The 21,023-nt window shown below is 41.2% G+C and overlaps 1 protein-coding gene across 4 annotated transcripts in view; it reads left to right on the plus strand.

Annotated features, from left to right (window-relative positions):
* The window catches only part of LOC117213030, a 486,984-nt gene that overhangs the window by 67,231 nt on the left and 398,730 nt on the right, over positions 1-21,023 (plus strand). Inside the window, exon 1 of one of the 4 annotated variants that reach the window (XM_033458266.1) lies at positions 5,782-5,910. The exons of the other annotated variants lie outside the window; for them this stretch is intronic. The gene's annotated coding sequence lies outside the window, so the exon portion shown is untranslated. Of the gene's footprint in view, positions 1-5,781; positions 5,911-21,023 lie in introns of those variants that run through there. 4 annotated transcript variants of the gene reach the window in all.

The following is a 21,023-nucleotide window of genomic DNA, read 5'->3' on the forward strand; positions in this document are numbered from 1 at the left end:
TAATCAAAAAATATCTTCTCGAAGGAGATGTAATTGTACTGAAGAAAGAGCTGTGATTTGAAACAATTTCGTGGACCAGCCTGCATATTACAAGTAGGTAGACCTAATGTTCAATCACATTTAACTTTGCTATTCGCAATTCGACAAACTAAATTATAAATTTAACTGTTTCAGGACTGACTGTTTTTATCCTATAAGAAAAATGATATTTTATTGATCACGAATAATAGTAATTCATTTTCGCTAAAATCTGCAATTAGTTTCATCGGAAACAAATATATTTATCTCTCAATCAAATATCGTAGTAATTTATTTCTAGATTTGCCCATCTACATGTAATGTACATACGTGAAATGGTAAACTGTCTCCAATTATTTACTATTTTATCACACACTTTACTGATCTTTAACATTTCACTGAAAAGAGGTAACATCAACAGAAATAGAACGTAGATATACGCTTACTGTAACCACAAAATGCAAGAGAGAGAGAGAGAGAGAGAGAGAGAGAGAGAGAGAGATCAAACTCGACTGCGTCCATTTCGCGACGGTTAAAGAAGTTCATTGAAGAGGACATTTCTATGCGCGTGCATTCACGTTCCGATTGACGATTTCATTTTGATCCTCAAAAGCAGAAGACCTTCTGCCGGACCTTTTGGGCCTCGCTTTTCGTTTCTTCCCTTCCATTTCCATCGGGAGCTTTCCCGATTATCGGTGACCCACCACCTTTGTGCGCATCGAACGATCGGAGCACAATGGTCGTCACAATACCACTGCATCGAGCCGTAAAACCATAGACTTTTGGAAATCGTGAAACGATCCGAAACGCGACTTACGTAAGTATATTGCGATGAAATCGTACGTATCCTGTGTACGTAGTAGGAATCAGCTTCTCAATTGTCTGATCTGGAGATTTTCGATTAGCGTTGTATTTCAGAAAGGCGTAAAGAAAGCGGAAACGCGTAGAGAAATTCTTGTAAGCTTTATTAGTTGGCAGTTTAAACGTTTGAGAAAGGTATTTTTCTAGTTATAAGTATACTTTCGAATATTTGATTCTGTAAAAAAAGGTCTCTTACTATGATATTTTTTTATTGTAAAATATTACTGTAACTTGTAGTCAGTTGTATTTACTTGTACATTCCTTTGGTGGCTTTTGCGTTACGATTGCTCAGAGAGAATCCATTTTTTAAAACTTTTGTGCTAGCGATGCAAATCGTGGATAAAACGAATATCATTTGCACTTATCAAGATAACGCTACTAGATAATGTAATAACTGAATGATACCAATAGCAAGTTTGATAGCGCAACGTGGCGCTAGACGATATTCGAAGAATAATTAATTTCTTGATTAAAATCGTCGATACAGTACATTATGTATTATGTTCTTACTTGCACGTAAAACACACTGTTAACAAAACCCAGAAAATCCAGCAATCTACAATTTCATCAATTTCCCAAGACTTTATCCGAAAATAAATTCTGCTTGGAAACACTGATTTTAATCAACCAACTCGCCAACGGTACAAAATTCTTTTTAAAAACACCGTCCACATTCGTAGGAAAATCGTAGTCGGACAAAAAGTCAAAGTTCATCTCCTTTGGTGACGTTTTCCTTCGTTACACAGCAAGAGGAACGTAACGGCCGTGTAAAAAAGAAGTCGATTAACGGGAAGGATAAATTCGTCCGCTTAAAAAATCAATCGAAGAAGAAACGGTTCGCCCCTTTTCAATTCCCCTCGCGGCTTCGTCCGTACAAAGCCGCGAAATTGCTGACGAATTACCCATTTTTCCCGCCTCTCGACGCTGCTCTCTCTGCTCGATCATACCCACACACATAGATGTGACACGCGTGCTCGTGCGTAAATCGATGCGAACAGGATAGAACGCGAAAAGGAGAAATTCCGAACGACAAAAGTGCGTTGGCGCGTGTATCGAGCGGTTCTCGAGAAAGATCGGACAAAGAGATTCGCGAGACGCGTATGAGATAAGAGGACAAAGAAGAAGACGCGAATCGTGGCGAATAATTTCAAGTAATTAAAAGTAGACCGACTGGTGAATCCAGCTTGACGAATTTCATTTCAACGCGAGCATTGTTTGCGCGCCGCGTGCGAGCGATTCGCTTCGTAAATTCGTCGTCCTCGTGCGTGAAATTGCTAGTGGAATCCGCGCGATGATCGTCGACGTAATTTCAGACGTGAGATTTTTACGAAGGCAGATCTTACAATTTAACGCTTAACTTAACACGTTGTAAATCTTAGAAGGAAAGTATAAAGCAAGGTGATCATCCTGGTATGAAGTGAAATTTTAAGATCATTGAATAGAGCGGTTGGCAGAATGGATGTTCATACAAATTTATATTTTTAGCGATACTAAGCAAAAAGGTAGAAATTGATTAGAGGTATAATTTATTTTTCAAATGTTGTACCATTTATTTTATCTTTTATATTTCATACATTTTTCCAATTATGTTACCAAATGTGTTAGAATTATCGTCTACTGTTTTATAATCCATATCCATAGTCTAACGTCTCGTTCCATTTGGTACGAAAGCATATTTGCATGAGCTGATGCGAAGTATAATTGTAAGGGGTGAGATTAGAGCGACGAAGGAAGTTTTGTAAATATAAATTTTAGATCGAACGTAATGTCGTAGACTGTGCCTGAACATATAGCAGAACATTTTTACGCATGTTTTATTGACAAGTAGTAGATGAAATGTCTGCTTTTTTCAACATTTCTGTATCATAACATATTCAATTGCTTTAATGGATTATGTTTCATTCATGCTACTTTTTAAATATCTGGTTTATAGATCGTGGTCTGTTCAGAGAGCCTGCATAAAATCGATAATAACTGTAGCTTAAAAGTTACAGGCCGTGCCATTTAGTTTCCAATATTTCCAACGAAGATTCCACGTATAAATATTTGAATGATACTAAACTATGTCGGACACGTCTGAAAAGGATTTAGAATCTTGTAACTCAAACCTTCACACGAGCGCTTAGCACATACTTGAATCTTAACGCATACAACGAGGATCAAAGTTTTCTTCCTAAGAAGATTATTTTACTGAAATAAAATGGCATGAAATTAAAATAACGTCGTAACATTAATTTGAGATAAAGTAGTCTTAGATACGCGTATTTAATTACTAAAATGCTTAAACAAAGCTCACGTTAATAAAGATAATCAAGAATAAAGTCACAATTGCTCATTGTATTTGTAATTGCATCCTGTTTAAAATAAATAAGCGATTAGATACTTTTAGCAATATTATATCTTCGAATAATACTTCCTGTACTTACAACTATACCAAATACATCCTATGCGTCACACTAATACAATTTTTTGAGAAACCATTACCATTTTCAATTACACCATCTTTCGCGAACGAGGATCTCGGTAAAGAAGCAATGGAACAGGATTTTTTCCCAAAAAGAGGTAAATACAAAAAAGCGTAGATAATATAAAGAATTTTATAAATTTCGAAACTTCACTGATTACATGTAACAACTTATTTTGACACTTAAAAATATCCATATTTCCCTAGGCTTTATTTTAACCCTCGCTGTCTGCTAAGTAAAAAATTTCTCCCTTGTCCTCCTACCTTCCTCGTTCATTCACCACCAACATCGATATCCATCACACCGCATCTTCCAAGCAATTTAAAAATCCACCACTACGTTGAAACTGTCGCCTGAAACCACCCCAAACAAACCGAGTCACCCTCTCATCTCTCCATTCATCCAAAAGCGTTCCGCTCGGTGGTCGCGTGATGCACGTTGGCGGAAAAATTTCGATCGTGAACGAGAAGGATCCGGCGGTTCCAGCGGCGCGCAGTCGGTGTCAGCGCGTACGCGCCGTTCTCCTCGGTAGTACGCGTCGCCGCGCGCGTAGTACGGTCCGGAGCGGAGAGCAGCAGCGTGTGCTGGCGGTTGAATATAGCGTCGTGGATGGGTCGATAACGCGCAACTCTCTCGCTCATCGCGGAGTCGCCGATGCCACGCTGTAGCGCTCCTAAGCCGAGCTTTCCTCTCATTCCGTCGTAAGCCCGCACTCTGGCACATCCATCCACCGCCGCCACCTGCACCAACCAGACCGACCGACCGGCCGACCTCCGCTACCATATCGCACCGCCGAACCACCACCATTACCCCCGCTATTATCGCTACCACCGGCGCGTGATATTCGGTCTGCCAGCGGCACCATCAGCAACACGGCCACCAGCAACCCGCCGGTTGTCATCTCTCGCGACCCGCGTCATTCGCGGCCCGAAACGTCGTCAGCTAGTGGTGCGAAAAGTAGCCGGCGAGGACATCGGTGCCCGTTTCAGTGATGTCGTCGAAAGTGATCTTGTTGATGTGAACATCGGGATAAGATCGACGATTCGTTCGATCAAAGTGTGACTGCGTGTGACGTTACTCTATCTGTTCGAGTTGCCGATGAAAGAAAGCTAATGCGTTAGTTTAGGTGTTGGTGAAAGGAGTTTGACGAGGTTTCTGGTAGTCAAGGTCAGTCTGGCGTGGATCATCGCGCTTTTCTTACAGTCGATGCGTGCCTCGTGCACGCGAGACGCCGCCAGGTGATTAACAGGTTGTTGTCGCAGAGCCCCTTTGTTGTCGCGCGTCACAGGCCAAGCATACTTTCGTCTCGTGTCTCCGCGATCGGCCTTCGAATTCCGCGAGCTTCGCGAATTTCAGTGTGCACGCGAATAGAGATCCTATTTGTACGTGGTGTTAGTCGGTCAACCGAGGATAGACACAGAGAGAACGGATCGATGGAAGGTGACGAGTGATCGATCGGTGATGCGTGAATCGAGCAGTGATCTCGTGGGTGTCGACGAACGAATCGGGCAGCCGTGTTCGCGTATATCGAAGCATTTCGAGGCGTCGTTGCTGACAGATTGATCGAAGAAGATGAGGAGTCTGCGAGAGCAACGGTGTGCTCGCGGACGAGCGGAACAGCGCACAGTGAAAGTGATTGCTAGTCGATCGACGCGATGTCAGTGATTCCGCGATCGATCCCCAAACCGATCGATCCCTCTCTGATCCGTCACGTGCGATTCATTCGAGCGAGATAGAGATTCGAGGGTTCGAGACTGAAGCTGGATAGATCGGTGCTCGCGAGTGCTAGTCCACAGTGTCGTGATGTATCAGTGGTGACCAGTCGCAGCATTCACTGTTGTGTCTTTTTACGATGCTATGGTGTTCGATTCGCAGCGAAACGACGGTTGCCAGTCCAAGCGACTGGCTTCGGACATCCACTCGAAACTGATCTTAACCAAATCTTCGAGTGTTAAGTATGGCACAGGGTGTAATTTGCGATTCGACGCGTGGCTAGACTCGAGAAGAAGAGGTTCGATCGTGTACAGAGTGTGAGAAGGTTGTAAACGCGCGACCATCGTCGTCGAACAGCTTCCGAGTATTACGAAGTGGCATTTTTACGCCACCGATAAAATTCAAATTCCTAAGTTGGAAATCGAATCTCGATTCCTTCGACCTGGCAAAGATCTCCGCTATAACCGTGTTCCACCGAATGTCCCAGCCAGTGTACGCGTACGGTCGATGGTCGAGCGTCGGTTTTACGAGTGCTCGGGAACGTTAATGTCCGTGGTCGGACGGCAATTAAAGACGCCGCTGCGTCCGTCAGCTGCGTGTGCCGTTGCTGGTCCAACAGATGTTTCCCCGCCTGGAAGATTTCGGTGCTACGAGCGTGTTGTTGCAACGAGCGGATCGTGCGAGCGCCGTGAGCGCACCGCTCATCCGCTAAAGATAACGAGTGTCATTTGCAAGCCGGCTGATCGTGCGATCATTGTCGTCCCGTAGTTTGTGGCGCAGTTAAATCACCAAGCCGCGAAACATTAGTGCCCCACGAGAAAATGAGGAGATCCTGTTCGTTCTTCATCTCAAGGTAGGACGTCTTCTTCTTTTCATAGCGTTACTTTTATCCCTCCATTTTTTATCCTCGTCAGCCCTTATCTTTTTTTCTCCTCTGTTCGTTCATCACGATGCAAACGAGAAACTTTCTTTCTTCCTTCCATCCATTCCCTTCCCATGTTAGTTCCGTGAGTTCGTTTTACACCAGGATGGCCCCAAATGATAAATTTCTCCCTTTGGGCGCCAACCTATTTGCCACGTACGTGGTCCCTCGCGTGAATTTTAATGGCACCCCCTCGCATTACGAGGATAATCTAACGCGTCGGTGCTGGACCTACGCGAGAAAGAATCCCACTGGATGTCTCTTGAAAAGCTTAAAAGATACGTGATCGTTCAGGAATTCACGTTGACGGTGGGTAGATTTTTATTGGGCTTTAAGCGGCTGTTTATTGTCAGCTCGGAGATCGTCGCGCCGGTAACTACGAGTTTATCGCTTTTGTCAATTTTTCAGGGCGCGATCTCTGCGCTCGCCTCTTGTCACGGTGGTTATGTAACGCGTTCTCTGTATTTTCTCTCTCTCTCTTTTTTTTTTTGTTTTTTAAAGAGCGTAGTTTTTTAGAGACAGTATTTGTTTTTTTAGATCCAGTAAATGGGATTGTATGTTCCAAGAGAAACAGAGAATGAATTATAAACGACAACCGGGTTAGCGATAGATACGTTAAAAACGGCCATGAAAGGATATTAATTCCGATGGATATAATATTCTTTTTATGGTGCAGACCGGTGATTTATCGTGTTATTATGATAATTTGCTTGCGACGAAGCAAACGTTGATCGTGAGAAGTTTAATACGTACTTCTTCCTGCTGAACAACTTATCAAGTGGTTATTATTAAGCGAAAATGTTTTCATTTTCGAAGGATTTCGCAGAAAAATCGGCGAGTACAGTTTCCCAAAGTTTAATAGCTTGCAGTTCACTGAAGATTGTCGAAGGTCGTATGCAAACGAAATTGTCGAGATGGTCGTATTCAAATTCCTAAAGTGACAGAGCTTCAATTTTTGTGTAAAAGATGAAAATTCTTTACAGACACCAATGGACTCTCGTAATTTTGTTATTGTCTAAGACTAAACAGAGTAGAAAACGATAGATCGTGAACATAAAGTAAGTTTAATGGAAGGTTCTAAGCAGAAGTTTTAAATATCATTCTCTATGACTTATGGATAGTAGTGCACATGTTGTCCTACATTACTAAAAAACCATCACCTACCAGCGGTTCCAAATTTAACGGGTGAATAATAAAAATAAAACGTTCTTTCAACTCGCTTTCACAAAGAGGAATGCTAAAATACCTGTCACGGAAAATCAATTTACGAGGGCGAACGCGCCCAGACAACAGCCCAATTCATCTTGACACCCACGTATCGCGAGGAACGCGTATTTTTTTCCAAGGCACGAATCCTGTCCGTCAAAGAAGCTAAATGTCCACTTCGGTGGCGCGCGATGTGATTAATGCTCGACGTCGTTCCGTTTCGGATGGTTTTCTTACGCAACCCGTGGAATGCGGACATCGCGAAATGTAATGTCCACGAACTACGGACGGAATTTCTTCTCGTCCTGTAATTAGCTGGTACAACGAGCCCACTCGAAACGAAGTTCCGACAGCGCGCCGTGCCGCTTGCAACGCTTTGTCCCCTTAACCGCGAAAAATGCCACCGAATTATCGCGTTTTCAGAATTATTTCTCATCTTATTTTTCCGTCAGTTTATTTTTCATCTCTCCTCCTTCTCGTTTTTCGTTTCATTGCGAACAGCTTGCTTTCTATTTCGAAGAGTTTGAAAGTGAATTATTGTGTTACGGAAGACAAGGAGACGTAAAAATTTGTGGGTCACCGTGAGAGATATTTGAGAACCGTGACAAGTGTATGGGATAAAAATAACGCCGAGCTTCTGTTTTATTTCGAATCAATTTCATGCATCGTATAAATAACATTTTACCACATTTTTATTTCGAATCGTCTATTTGTATGTTTCAGCGGATTTACGTTTAATCATGTTATATTGTGATTAATGCAAGATTTCGCGTGGTTGTCTTTTAGTTTAGTTTCGACGTGTCGCCGCTGGAACCTGTGGAAACGATGTAGTTTTTTTTTTAGAGCGACTTGTCAAACGGAATATACAGAAGTTTGCACGGGGGGCAAAATAAAAATAAAATTGTTCAGAATTAGACGCGAACGTGAAACGTTACCTGTAGTAGATCTAAAACCGTGGACTTATAACAACGTTTTAATTTTCTTCACTACCTTCACTAACCTTCGTTTAATTTAATCCCAACCTAATTTATCTCTCGGTGTCAAAAGGTCGATATAATGGAAAGATAAATAGTTAAATGCAAATGCCTTCTTGAAAATAATACGCTTAAGCATAAGCTTCTCCTTTCACTCACAAATAATAAAACGACGTGTAGTAAGACTATGCTATCTCCTAACTTCTACGTGTCAAATAGATACAGCAGATGGATAAGTGGTTGAACATGAACTTCAAAATGACAAACTGTATCTTTCAGACGACCGTTCTACGCGGTGAAACACCACAACGCCCGAATCCCTGATCCAACTTCCATTTAACAAGAAGCATCCACCTCAATTAACAAAAAAAAAAAAAAAAAACGGAATAAAAATCACACAACTATAGGTATCCTCCATTCACATAACGCCACGAAACAAAGGAACCAGGAAGCTGGAAACTCGGATCCCCGGTAAACGATCCAACTTTTATCGCCGCCGTTTTTTTATTATTATTATTTTCTTTTTTTTTTAACCGAAACGAAGAAGATGCTGTTTGCGTTTACTCGACTCGGCCTTTACGACCTACATTTTCGTTGGAAGAGCGTGCAGGGTGCGCACGGGGGTGCGTCAAGGAAAACGAGGCAAAATCTGTAACGTTCCGGCCGTGGGTAGAAATTTCACGAAGGCCGCCGGTAATTTCATCGGCGAGTGACGAAAACGTTGCACGGTTCGACCTAGCCCGGTGATATTTCGCTTGGAAACGATCGTTCGGATACGGATGGACACTGAGAAAACAACGGCGACGGCCAGTGGCCACTTTGAGAGCGGATGCAGGCGCACGCAACGCGCAGTGACAACCGATGCTTTGGTTACTTTAAACAAACGCGATCAAAGAAACAGGTGCCACGTCTAGAACGTGTCGACGACGATGTTTCTTCGTTACGAGCGTTTCGTTTCCTACTGGCCTGAAAAGCTTCTTCGCGGAACTGGCCGAACAAGCAAAACGGCCATTCTCCCTTGTGATATTTTCGAATGATTCGGAGTATACCGAGAGACTTCGTAGGCGTTTATTTAAAGTGTAGACACGGCCTTTAGGTTTCGTTTCTTTATTAATCGAAGGATATTTGTTTTTCCAGCGTTAGATCGGTGTTAGATTTTGCATTTTTTAACCAAGTGTTCGATTTTTTTATCAAGAAATTTTGACTAACGTTACTGTTGCCATTAGCGCAGAGGTTGCTTCGGTTATTTGAATAATGTTTTGCTATCAACTACCGTAAAAAATATATTACAGCGTTAGAAAAGCTTCTTTAAGTTGCGTATCACGTTTTTCCATTAAACGATATTATTCGATTTTAGATCTGTCAATGGTACGCGTTTACGTTACGTGAAGAGTATGATATATTACGCGAAGCAAAATTTTCTGAAATAAAAATACGTGATATTAAGAGGAATATATAAAATGTTTTGGTAAGTCTATCCCACGTTATTTTCTAAAATGACTATAGTAAACATCGATGATATCGTAGGATGCTGTACCAATGGTAACTGTACACTAGTCCATGTTCAAAATCAATTGACCGCTCAAGGCCACTACTCCCACTACAAATGACGTCACAAGTGACCCTTTCCTGAATACACTGAATATTCTGGATATACTAACTGAACTTCAATATGATAGAACTCATCCAAAAACGTCTACCTCCAAATTTACATACATTTTCTGTCTGAAGCGGAAGTCCAACGATATTAGCCTAACGTTGTTAGGTCATGTCACAAGTGACGTGAATATTTTTCTACTTTTATTATTATTTTAAACAATAGTTTTTTATTCGCCTGCAGAGTCTCCGTTTTTTTTTTTTTTTAATCAATTTTCCCATTTCATTGTCAAGTTTTTCAAATATTTGTATTCCTTATGGGATAAATTTCTAGAACAATATCAAATATGAGGGGAAAAAAGGTATAAGATAGGATAACGACGAAATCAATCAGAAATATTATTTAACCTGTTAACCGGAGAAAAAAATTGGATTGCCAATATAAACGAAAGTTGATTTATTTATGAATACCTTAATTTTTATACATTCCTTTATCGAACTTCATAAAAGACAAATTAATATAATATTTATATTTGAGGACTGGGAGGAACATTTTTCAACTTTTATAGTCGATGTATTTTACGTTATCAGAAGTGTCTGTTTCTTTTTCGAATTTAATATACACTTTCGTCACCCTGTAGAAAACTCCAAAAATATTGATTTTCATAACATCAGCTGTGGTCTACTGTTTCTCTACAATATTTCATGGATATATCGTCTATTTTTAAAGGACCTGTTTCTCTTTTCAATATTACCAAACTATATATATTATATTAAAAAATTCTCCTACAGACGTGAAATGGTGAAACTTCTAATATTTTCACTTTTCCATCTTCATTTTTAAGGAACCAGACGGATTTAATCAAAATTTAACAATTTTTAACCTCGATATTAATTTCTCGATCGTATCAACGTTTCTTAATCGTGCAACCAATAAAAAAAACTGTTAATATTTACGTAACAAGCTACCTAACGGATTACACACCCAACTTCTACAAAAGTATCCCTCGTTGTTTTATAGAATTTATCAAATCCTGTGTTTACTTAAGAAACAAACCATTTAATTAAGTAACAACGTCTACCCAATCAACAAATTAAAAATCACGCATCCTCTATAAAGTCATCTCCGGCATCTTCCTCGATCTTATCGATCTCTAAATCGATTAAACGCCTGATCAACTAACGAGCAACTTTACAAGATCCATACATCCCTATAGAACCATCTTTTGCTCCAAACTCTCGACTCATCTTTCGCAGAAAATAAGAAACAACGGATCAGCTATAAACGATCGACGATTCCAGGGACATTTTCGAAAATCCATGGGCCATCGGTGGCGTTGTAAATTGTCGCGGGTTCGACGACGCGTGTGGGTAGCACACGCTCAGCTGTGCCAACGCGAAAATCAACCAAACTCGGAACGTTATCGTGGAACGTCGGGCAATGGGAATTCGAACGCGTGCGCGAAACCATCGGCCTCGCCGCGCGGACGTATCGTGCGAGCCATTGAGCTTCGATTTTGCGTTTCTCTGTCGTGCGGCCAGATTTTCGTAATAACGTCACGTACACAACCGTCGACCACGTCGCCCGATGGATCAAAGGAGGAAGCTGGCTCCCAGCGATTCGTGCTTTTAATTTAGCTCACGAACCATTTGGCCCCCGGCTGCCACCGCGAACGTGTCCGGGTTATCCTTATACAGAAATAACAAGGGACTTAAATTTTCCAGCCTAGTTTTTCGAACGTACTCTCATGTCCAGCGTTTCGGTCTGTTGTTGGCTTTGGCCAGGATGGTTTAATACCTTGTGTTGCTTTCGTTTCGAAGGATTGCATAGTATCGTTATTATCATTGTGTCGGGTTGATTGGAAAGCTCTGTCGCCAGATTTTCTTTCTATATTCATAACTTCATTTCAGGATTTTCATCAATTATGGATAGCTTAAATGTATGTACTATATCGGCCGCAAATTTTGAATCAATACGTATCCTGCGGATATTGAGAATTTAAAAAATGGGAATTTAGGATTCTCTTATGCCAAGTTACGAATGGCGTTATAATTATTTCTTTGGAATTAGTTAGAACGAATTATTTACGAATAATAATTCCAAATGTTTGATCGTTAGTATATGTTCCAAGTGCGAGAACATAGAAGACAATATTGGTGGAGGAATTACGTGTTGTTCAAAATTCATTTAAATTACTCTACCACAAATGTATCTAATATATATTAAACTTTGCAATTCCTACTCTTGTCGAATAAAGCAATGAGAGAGAATATATAAAAAGTTGATAGGCTCGTACCAATGTTTTATAAATGGCAACCTGACGCTTGCTCTTTAAATTGCTTGTTCAAAGTGCAATATCTTTGTCCACTTACGGCCAATTTTATTACCATATAATTGTAAACTTATTTGTTATTTAGCAATAACTGTTGAGAAAAGCAAAATGTTAACTTAACAAGTGCGCAGAAACTTTCGTAGCCCAAGGGTTACCGAAGGAATGTTTTGCGATGAATAAACCGCCGAAAGAGGAGCCAAGTAGTAGAACGAATATAACCAAAAGCGCTCTGAAATTAAACGAAAGAATATTCGAAAGTACATTTTCGGATATTTTATATACTCACAAGAATCAGATGGAAACTAATAGAAATATCTGAATACCTGAACGTTTGCATAGTTTCTCTTAACTAGTGCGTCATATTTTACGGCCATTTTTTCTACCACCTTTTGCTTTCTTTCTCATAACCGCGCCAGAATCGAATATGCAAGATACGAATCGCGCGATTCTCGTTTCGCTGAGTTGCAGCTGCAGCAACCATGCCCGTATTTTTGCCTCCATATTTCTGATAATATCGACGCTTCAATCAAGCAGATATAACCCTCATGCGATAGATAGTTTTTGGTTTGCAAGGACAGTATCTTTTGACACAACTAAATTAGTTTCGTTTATTTCAATTACTTGCATCGTGTTCCTGGTATGCGATACGAATAAGAATGCATCGTGAAGAAACTAAAATGTAACTAAGACACCGTCATCTAAATGGGATATATAAATTGGAAAAGTTACGATGATTTGCTGCGAAGCAAAGGTACCATTGTAAAAATATAGAAAATACAGCACAGGTACAATGAAGAAAGCGATTTGAAATGTTTGAAAAGAACGGAAGAAGAATTAGAAACAGGGATCAGTGATTCGATTAAATTATCACTGGACTGCGGATGTTTGTGCGAATTTATATTTTTATAAAGGTGCGCAAAGGAATAAAACCAGAGTATACTTCATATAGTTTGTCTTCCGCGTATATTCTGCAATAAAATCTAATTTAACCTGCAATCTCTAATAACGATCACGTGATTTCGAGTGTAAAGTCGAGCTACCTTGGTCTCGAGGTCGCTCGATCGTCGAGATACCGATCGAATGGAGCGTTTCCCATCTTCTATCGTCGCGTTGCACTCGGTTCGCAGCTGCTGCTGCGTGACAAGAACGGACAGAGTTAATCGAGAGGCTCCGTTACGCAAATACGCCCGCGACGGACTATGTTTAGTCGGTTTCGAACGGCACCGATTAGAATCGTATTTTCGTGCTGGAACGTGGACGTGGCCGGTACTTTTGAAATATATCGTCCGACGTTGAAGAATGCTGTCCGCCACGCGGTGACTCGACTCGATTGTTCAACGCTGTTCGTCAACTTAATAGCTGGTGACTCGGCTGGATCGAGACTTGGTCGATCGCGATAATGTCGGTGGAAAGCGATACCAAGGAAGCGATAACGCTTACGAGCGAGAATAAGGAAACGAAAGAAATGTTCAAGTCTCAATCCGGATATGAAGTTTTTCTTCGTGTGTCGCGTGAATGACGACGAAGAATCAAGTAACCCGTTCTTCCAATAGAGATTACTTTCCATCATTTCATGTGCGGAAAGAAGCGAATGGAGAGGATTAAATAGAGCGAAAGACGACGAAGAAAATATGCAATGAAATAGCGTGAAATATTTACAAGCGTAAAGCGTAGGTAGAGAAATGTAAAATTCTTACTTCCGATATCATACTCTACGATCTTTCTTTTTTAACATACGCGTCAAGGTTTTCTCTTTTCCCAAACTAAATTATTATAAACTTGTCTAAAAGTTAGAATAAATAGACGATACCTCCTCGATATATATCACCAATTGCAAAGCAAAACCAAGGTATTGCTACGTAGTTCAAAAATGACAATAAACGTATACTTTGAATTCGCACCAACTTAGAACAAAGCATCGCAAATATATCCCGAGAATTATAATAAATTTCCAGCCGAAGAATAGAATATCGTGAGAAACTTGCAATAAGGATAGATGTTCAAATTCTAGCTGAAAACCGTCGGTTCGTCAAAGGAAGCCTTTGCGCTTGGTTCGAAGTGGTTCGCGGGCAGCCCCCGGGCCGATTCTAATTATCAAAGTCGAGGAAAAATTACATAAACCGGGTCTTCTGTTCCTGCGGGATATCTGGAAAGTGACGTGATTAACCGAAATGAGCGTTCCTTCGTTCACCCTTCCGGCCGTTAGAGCCTCCTTTGAGAATCCGCCGGCTTCTTCGCCCCCGGAGAGGAGCGTGGTCGCGTCTCTTGACTTCCGGTGTTATCGTCGAGAAGTTCAGGGACAAAAAGGAGGGCGCGAGCGCGCGTTTAAAATTCCCGTCCTCTCGCGATTAAATTAAGAGGGTCTCCTCCTCATCGTCGACATTAATCTTCTTTTGTGACGCGTTCCTGGAAATCTTTCCAACGATCGTTACACCGTGTGTCTTAACGCGAGGCGTTCTCCTCCCGTGCGCGTCGTAAGCCCGTTACGTTCCAAGCGGAAACGCGAATCGAGTAAGCTTCTTAGCGAGAAATTACTCACCCAAAAATCTATCCAGACGATGGTAGATGATACGTAACAGCGATTTTTAAGCGCTTTAGTAGAGCAGTGTATTACGATTATTAGACCGCGAATGTTTATGCATTTATGGGAAATTCGAAATATACGGAATGTACGATTAATATACAAGATAATATAGAAAATATTTCTCTTTCGATTTCTTAGTGTTCGGAGATTTTTCAGATAGAGTTGATTTTTTTTGTGAAAGGGTGAATTCGATAAAAAACATGGCAAATTTTTATTAATGTTATTATTACCAAATATATAGCTATTTCTGAACTGACAGTTGAATGATTTTGAGGGAACTTAGTTATTTTTGCGAAATATAAAATATGAATTACTATTGGAAATTCCATTTTGTTCCATCAAATTTTACTTTGAGTTATCAGGAATGGCGAAGCGTGGACAAGAGCTATCAAAAGCCAAGAGTACTGCCAGATAGCCCTCGTCCACCCTATTCACGTCTCAAGACCACTCTGCTTAAATTCGTGATGTGTCTGATAAGAAGTCAGAATGATAAATGAGCTTAAGCTACAGTTTCGCGAGCCCCGCTATATAGTATATGGTAGACAGCAACCCCTAACTTCGGAACGTCGCTTAGAGATCCTTGCTGAGTCTACAGTTTAACATACTTTTATTATACTGCCCTGTGATTTATTAATTTTTCTGCATTTACATGAACTTATGCTCGTGAAAATTTATTATAATTTCCAAGCATTTTTTATTATCTCGCATTAAAACACGCTATTTTCTTACGAAACGAGTTCCCAGCGAAATTTACGCAAAAGCTTCAACGTTACGTATCTCCGTAAAATCGAAATACGTCGAAGAATAAAGCAATGGCCAGACGAAGTCAACATTTCGCGCTAACAAACAGGTCGCGAGTACAAATGTCTTTGTACTGCGTATGGCAGCGTGAGGAAACATTTGCGTTGTTTGATAGGGGTTCGCGCTTTAATCACGTAATTGGTTGGTTTTCTCACGAGTCGACTTCTCCGACTTTCGAACGCCACCGAGATCAAGGAGGCTCGAACAACGACCAGAGCTATCCTAGCAAGGGAGGAAAGACGCCATGGAAACGGATAAGGTCGGTGTGGCGTTGTACGCGGCTGCATTATGGCGTAGCCTGCTTCTAATGGCATAACTCGTTGACGAGATTATAATCAGCTAGCAGACATTAAAGCTGCAAGGGCTCTGCTTCGCTTCTCGTGCTCCAACTTCTCTCATCGGCCTAAGAACTGCATCCAGCTTTCGCGTACAATCACACGATCGTCCATACGTACATATAACCGTTGCAGCGCGTGTAATTGTGTATGCGCGTGTGTCTCGAGCAGAGATAACGGTCGTACGTCCGCAGTGACTTTGTGTATCGGCCACAGATCCTCCGAAAGCGAGGGTTTGCGCGGACTTTTCCTTAATCGCGTCAGCCCACTCGCCTTTGATCCGGGCTTACCCATAAACATCCTTTTATCGAGCCTTCGTTAGGAGGCATCGAGCGAAACTGCAGGGACGACGTTGTAGTCGCTGTACAAAGGACCGGTTGTAAAGTAAAAAATAAAAATTCAAGGGAGTAGAAGAGAGAATGTACGCACGTATATGTAGAAGAGGAGGGAGGAGAGGGGTTAAGCCGGATCGGTGGACGATGCTTCTACTCTTCGTCTCGCGTTTTGATTAAAAACTTTTTAAGGGCTGCGTTGCCTGGCGTGTTCAGCTAAATAGCTCGTTAATTCGGCCACCTCCGAACTTTGCTCGGCCTATCGAACGGTTAATCTGCGTTGCACGGGACGATGGGATTTCATCGATTAGCACGGGGTTGCCAGCTGGATGTTTACTCGATTGTAAGTTGAAAAGCGCGAGATTTGTGCGGTCTATTCGAATGCAATGATATTGTTATAATAGTGCAGGATATGATACACACTAGTTCGAACAGAATATTAATAGGTCAATCGTAACTTTGCCAATGGGATATATATTTGCATTTCGGTTGTCGTGCTTTGGTTAACAGATCAGATTGACTGAATTATGAAACAATTGCGTTATTTGGTAGATTATTAGGTCGGAAAAATTGCGACGATCCAGTTATTCCTCTAAGAGTATCACTTAATGGAAGAATTTTTTTCTAGAAAAATTTGTTCGCGAATGAATCAGTTTGTGATACGCGTTCATAGCAGATGGCAATGTACTGAGTAGCAAATTACACGTATTTTATTCGCCTGATTCGTTATTTCGAAACTCCATATCGGCTGAAGTTTCTTTGGGCTAGCGTTTCTCTAATATTCGATATCAAAATTAGATTAAATTTCAATATAAAATTGAATTCTACGTGATATCGTAAATTCAATTTCCTCTCCTTACGTAACTCGATTTCTAAATATACCATACCTATAAATCCAATTACGCTCGCAGCTCGAAAAAACTAATAACAATGTATCAAATCCCTTACGTTCTTTTAATCTATTTTCTCCTTTCAAACACAATCGATATACCACTATTCGTGCCTCGACGATTTATCCTCTTATTTCCTCATAAATCCAAAAACTATCAAGAAAACGCTACGAATCTCGAGTTGAAGCAAAATCGAAGAATTCCAGTCAACATACGACTCATCCCCCGAGAAGAAGACGTTTATCCAGTTCGTGGAAGGATTCTACAATTTACTGGCACTCGGTCGCCAGATACAAAAGTCGTTCGTAACAAGTCTTTCGATTATTCGAAGACGACCGTTGGCGTCGACGATCGAGATCCCTGGAATCTGATTCGCGAGTTTACGATTTTGTGCTACGAGTTAGCGCTGGCTCGGCTCGGGAAACGAAGAAGAGACGAGGAAGAAGTTGTAAACCCCGGGCTTGAGCGGCGCGATAAAAACTTTCGAGGGCAGTACAGCCACGCGGCCGTATTTCCGGCCCCTCGTCCGGCAACAACGAGCCTAGGCAACGGGAGGAGTAAAGGGAAAGAGAGCGATGGAGGCAGCTTCCAGCAGAGACAATGAAAAAGACGAACATATAACGGTGAAACTTTTTCGTTTGTAACGTCGTTGCGCCTCGCTTCCAGCGAATTGGACCGGTGCACGCGCTTACCTGTAATCTTCTCCTCCCTCAACCTGGAAAAGTCGTGTTGATTCCGGCTTTGTAATTTCCTAGCTGGATCCCAGATATCTCGGGCGCTCGATGCGGTGTACCCGTAGCGAGAGGGGCCGGAATTGATAAACGGTTGAAGGAATTGGAACGATTAATCGGCTATTCTTTGCTTCGTTTCATGGTTTTTTGCTGGTCGACGAAGAAATTGCTCGAATTTTGCAGGAAATTGGTTTAACGGGTGTCGGATGCGATCGTAACGATCCTGCTATTTGTTCGATGGTTTTGTTTTAGGCTGACGGTTAGCCACTTTTGTGAAATTGCCATCAGCGGAATAGACATTTGGAAATATTTTATTTCTGGAACAATGGATCAATCGTATGTTGCAATTCGTAAATACGATTCAATTTTAACTAAACAATTCTACATTTTGTACGTCTATATTTTGAAATACCGCAAGAAGGAGAATGTGGATCAAATAATAGATCGGTTGTAGTCGAAACGTTCGTTAAATTTCCAATTTTTCCATATTTTCATTCGTAATGTCTATCCGATTAAAGATAATTGAACGAAAATATTTGTACGCGCGATACAACTTTTTCCAACGATAAATTTCATTTTTTAAAACATGCGAAGCTTCGATAACAATACCTCAATAACAATAGCAATCAATCTTGCTCTTCTACCAGCGCACTGTGATGAACAATACGATCAACAGAGAATCGCCAGGTTTAAAAACGAAAAAGAAAAACGATGAATTTTTCTTTACAGCCCTCCATAAATCTCGTTTACGTTCCGCGTTTTCCCCGGACATGAGAATGCATGCGATCATTCTACGAGGATTCGTTCCTCGCGCGTATTTATCTCAGCCTGAACGAATTTGGATCGTCATGGTGGTACACGGAGGAACGAATGGAGGGCGGGACGAAGCGAAGCAGATTTTTATGAAGCAGATAATGGCGTCTGCAATTTAAATCCCAGTCAGAAGAAGAAGAGAGAAAAGAAGTTATAAACTTCAGCTTAAGCCGCGATGTTTCCGACTGGCGGTTGAAAACGTTCGTAAAAATGGAGAACGCAATAAAAAATGACGCGCTCAGAGAGTTTCTCCGCGCGGTATCGCGACACGTCGGTCAAAGCGCGGCGAGAAATGGCTGTTTCGTCATTGACTTGCAGCGTGTAATTAGGTTTGGTTTAAGCTCTTTTTCTTTACTTGCTTTTTTTTTAAATTAGTTTCATATAGAAAATAGATGTTTGCGATATTAACCGTTTTGCCGGTGTAAACTCGTGTTGTGGTTTCAGATATTATAGTTTGCTATAGATTAAGAACGAAATTGCTCTCATATTGGCGAACGTCTTTTTTTCATTTTCGGGTACAACATCGACATCGTTTAATTTTTTAATATCGTCCATATCGAAGCAGTGATTCGACAGCAATGGAAACTCACGGAGTATTTAGTTTAGCGAGATTTTAAATATTTTCAACTTTTAACATCATATTTAATTTGTAACATAAATAGTATTTTTTGGATCCACTACGTTTTTTGTCGTAAGCCACGTTTCTTCTAATCGTGTGATTTCTCGTCACGAATGCATAATATTTGAGTACGATAATCGACCAAAATATTATAATTATTCGTGATAATCGAATATTATTAATTGAAACTCGTTTCAGAGCTAACAATATTTAACGCGTCAATGAGAACGCAAAAACCTATCCGTTTAATAAATCTGCCGAAATATAACACTCGTTGTTTCGTATCCAATTACTCGCTTTAAAACCACCCATAAATAAACGAAACAACTTGCCCTACTTTCGATTCCTCTACCCTCGCCTTGCTCTTGAATCTTCGACTCAACTCCCGGGTACAATGACCAACTTTTAAATTCCACCTAAAGGACCCACACCACCGTAAAGAACATACGACCTAAGAAGTTCAACGGCAATAAATATAAGCCGAAGAAGGAAGGTCCCAGAGAACAAATCGCCACGATCTGTGACCTGTGACGATCGACGGGAAGATCAAACGTTCTCGGTCGCTTTCGCTCCAGAATGAACAAGTACACGCGCGCTACCCACCAGCAAACTTTAACCCTCCGAGCTGACGCAAGCGGTGTAATTACCGTGCACTCTGTTTCCACGATCCTGACCTCGCGATGCGTGTATTCGCCGTGCTCTTTCTTCTTTCTCCATGCTCTCTCCCTCTCCTCGTTTACGGACGCGAGAACAGTCGACCTGGAGGGTGAAAATACAAAGGGGCGGTCGTAGGTGCACCGAATTTCAGAGTTCGCAGTTTATCTTGCCGCATTTGCAGACGTACCGGCTAGGCGGCAGAGTGTGTGTGTGTGTGTGAGAGAGAGAGAGAGAGAGAGAGAGGACGGGCGAGGAAAGGAAAGCGAAACGAGGCGAAAGGGTGGCTTTGTTCACCGTGTATGAGGGAGGAAGTAAGGACGAAACGGGGGAGAAAAGAGAGAAAACTGTCCGCGGTGATTGCTCTAGTGGGTGTGCAAATTGCACGGCGGGGTTGGTCCCGGCGAGGAAAATTATTTTTAAGCGACCAGAAAGGGGTGGATTCGGGTAAAGTGCCGGTGAAATGATGACGTTGCTGATCGATGATCTTTGTGTTTCGAGGTGAGTGATAAGGGTTTTCGGGGAGGAATTGTTTTGGGAGTTTGGGATTTTATAGACGACGTTGTTTGTGAGAACAGATGAACGTACAGAATAGCGAATGAAGAGTTCAACGTCGATGTTATGTATAGGACCTTTTTAAATTCTCGTAAAAAATTAAAGATGTTCCTATAGGAGTTGAATAACGTCAACTTTGCTATCGATAAAATATCCTGGTTTTTCGATGTTTTTACACTTTTCTTCCCAACTTTTTCTCTATCATGCTTTTTATCTTACCTGTCATAAGTAAAAATAATTTATCTCATCAGTCACGTTGATTGCCGACAATGTAACGTCTATGACATTACTCCTATACAGCGAACTATTTGTCATCATCAAACAAGTCTGTCGAACTTTCTATTATCCGTGTAACGTTGTGCCAATTATTTATTTTCATAGTTTCAAACACATTTTCTCAGAATTGCACTTACCATTCCTAACATGCTAATGTTCAAGCGTTATCCTTAAACGAACTATATACAAAAGCCATTACGACATGCTCAGCATTCTTCGTCTCCTTTACAACATTTCTATTTCACGTTTAACGCGTTCCATGAAAACCGATCATGTTCTTCCTAAGAACATAATAATTCGTCAGATGATCGTCAAAGGAACGTCCTACTTTCAATTAGTTACGCG

The sequence above is a fragment of the Bombus bifarius genome, unplaced genomic scaffold (genome assembly GCF_011952205.1).
Source record: "Bombus bifarius isolate JDL3187 unplaced genomic scaffold, Bbif_JDL3187 scf7180000007970, whole genome shotgun sequence".
Lineage (NCBI taxonomy): Eukaryota > Metazoa > Arthropoda > Insecta > Hymenoptera > Apidae > Bombus > Bombus bifarius.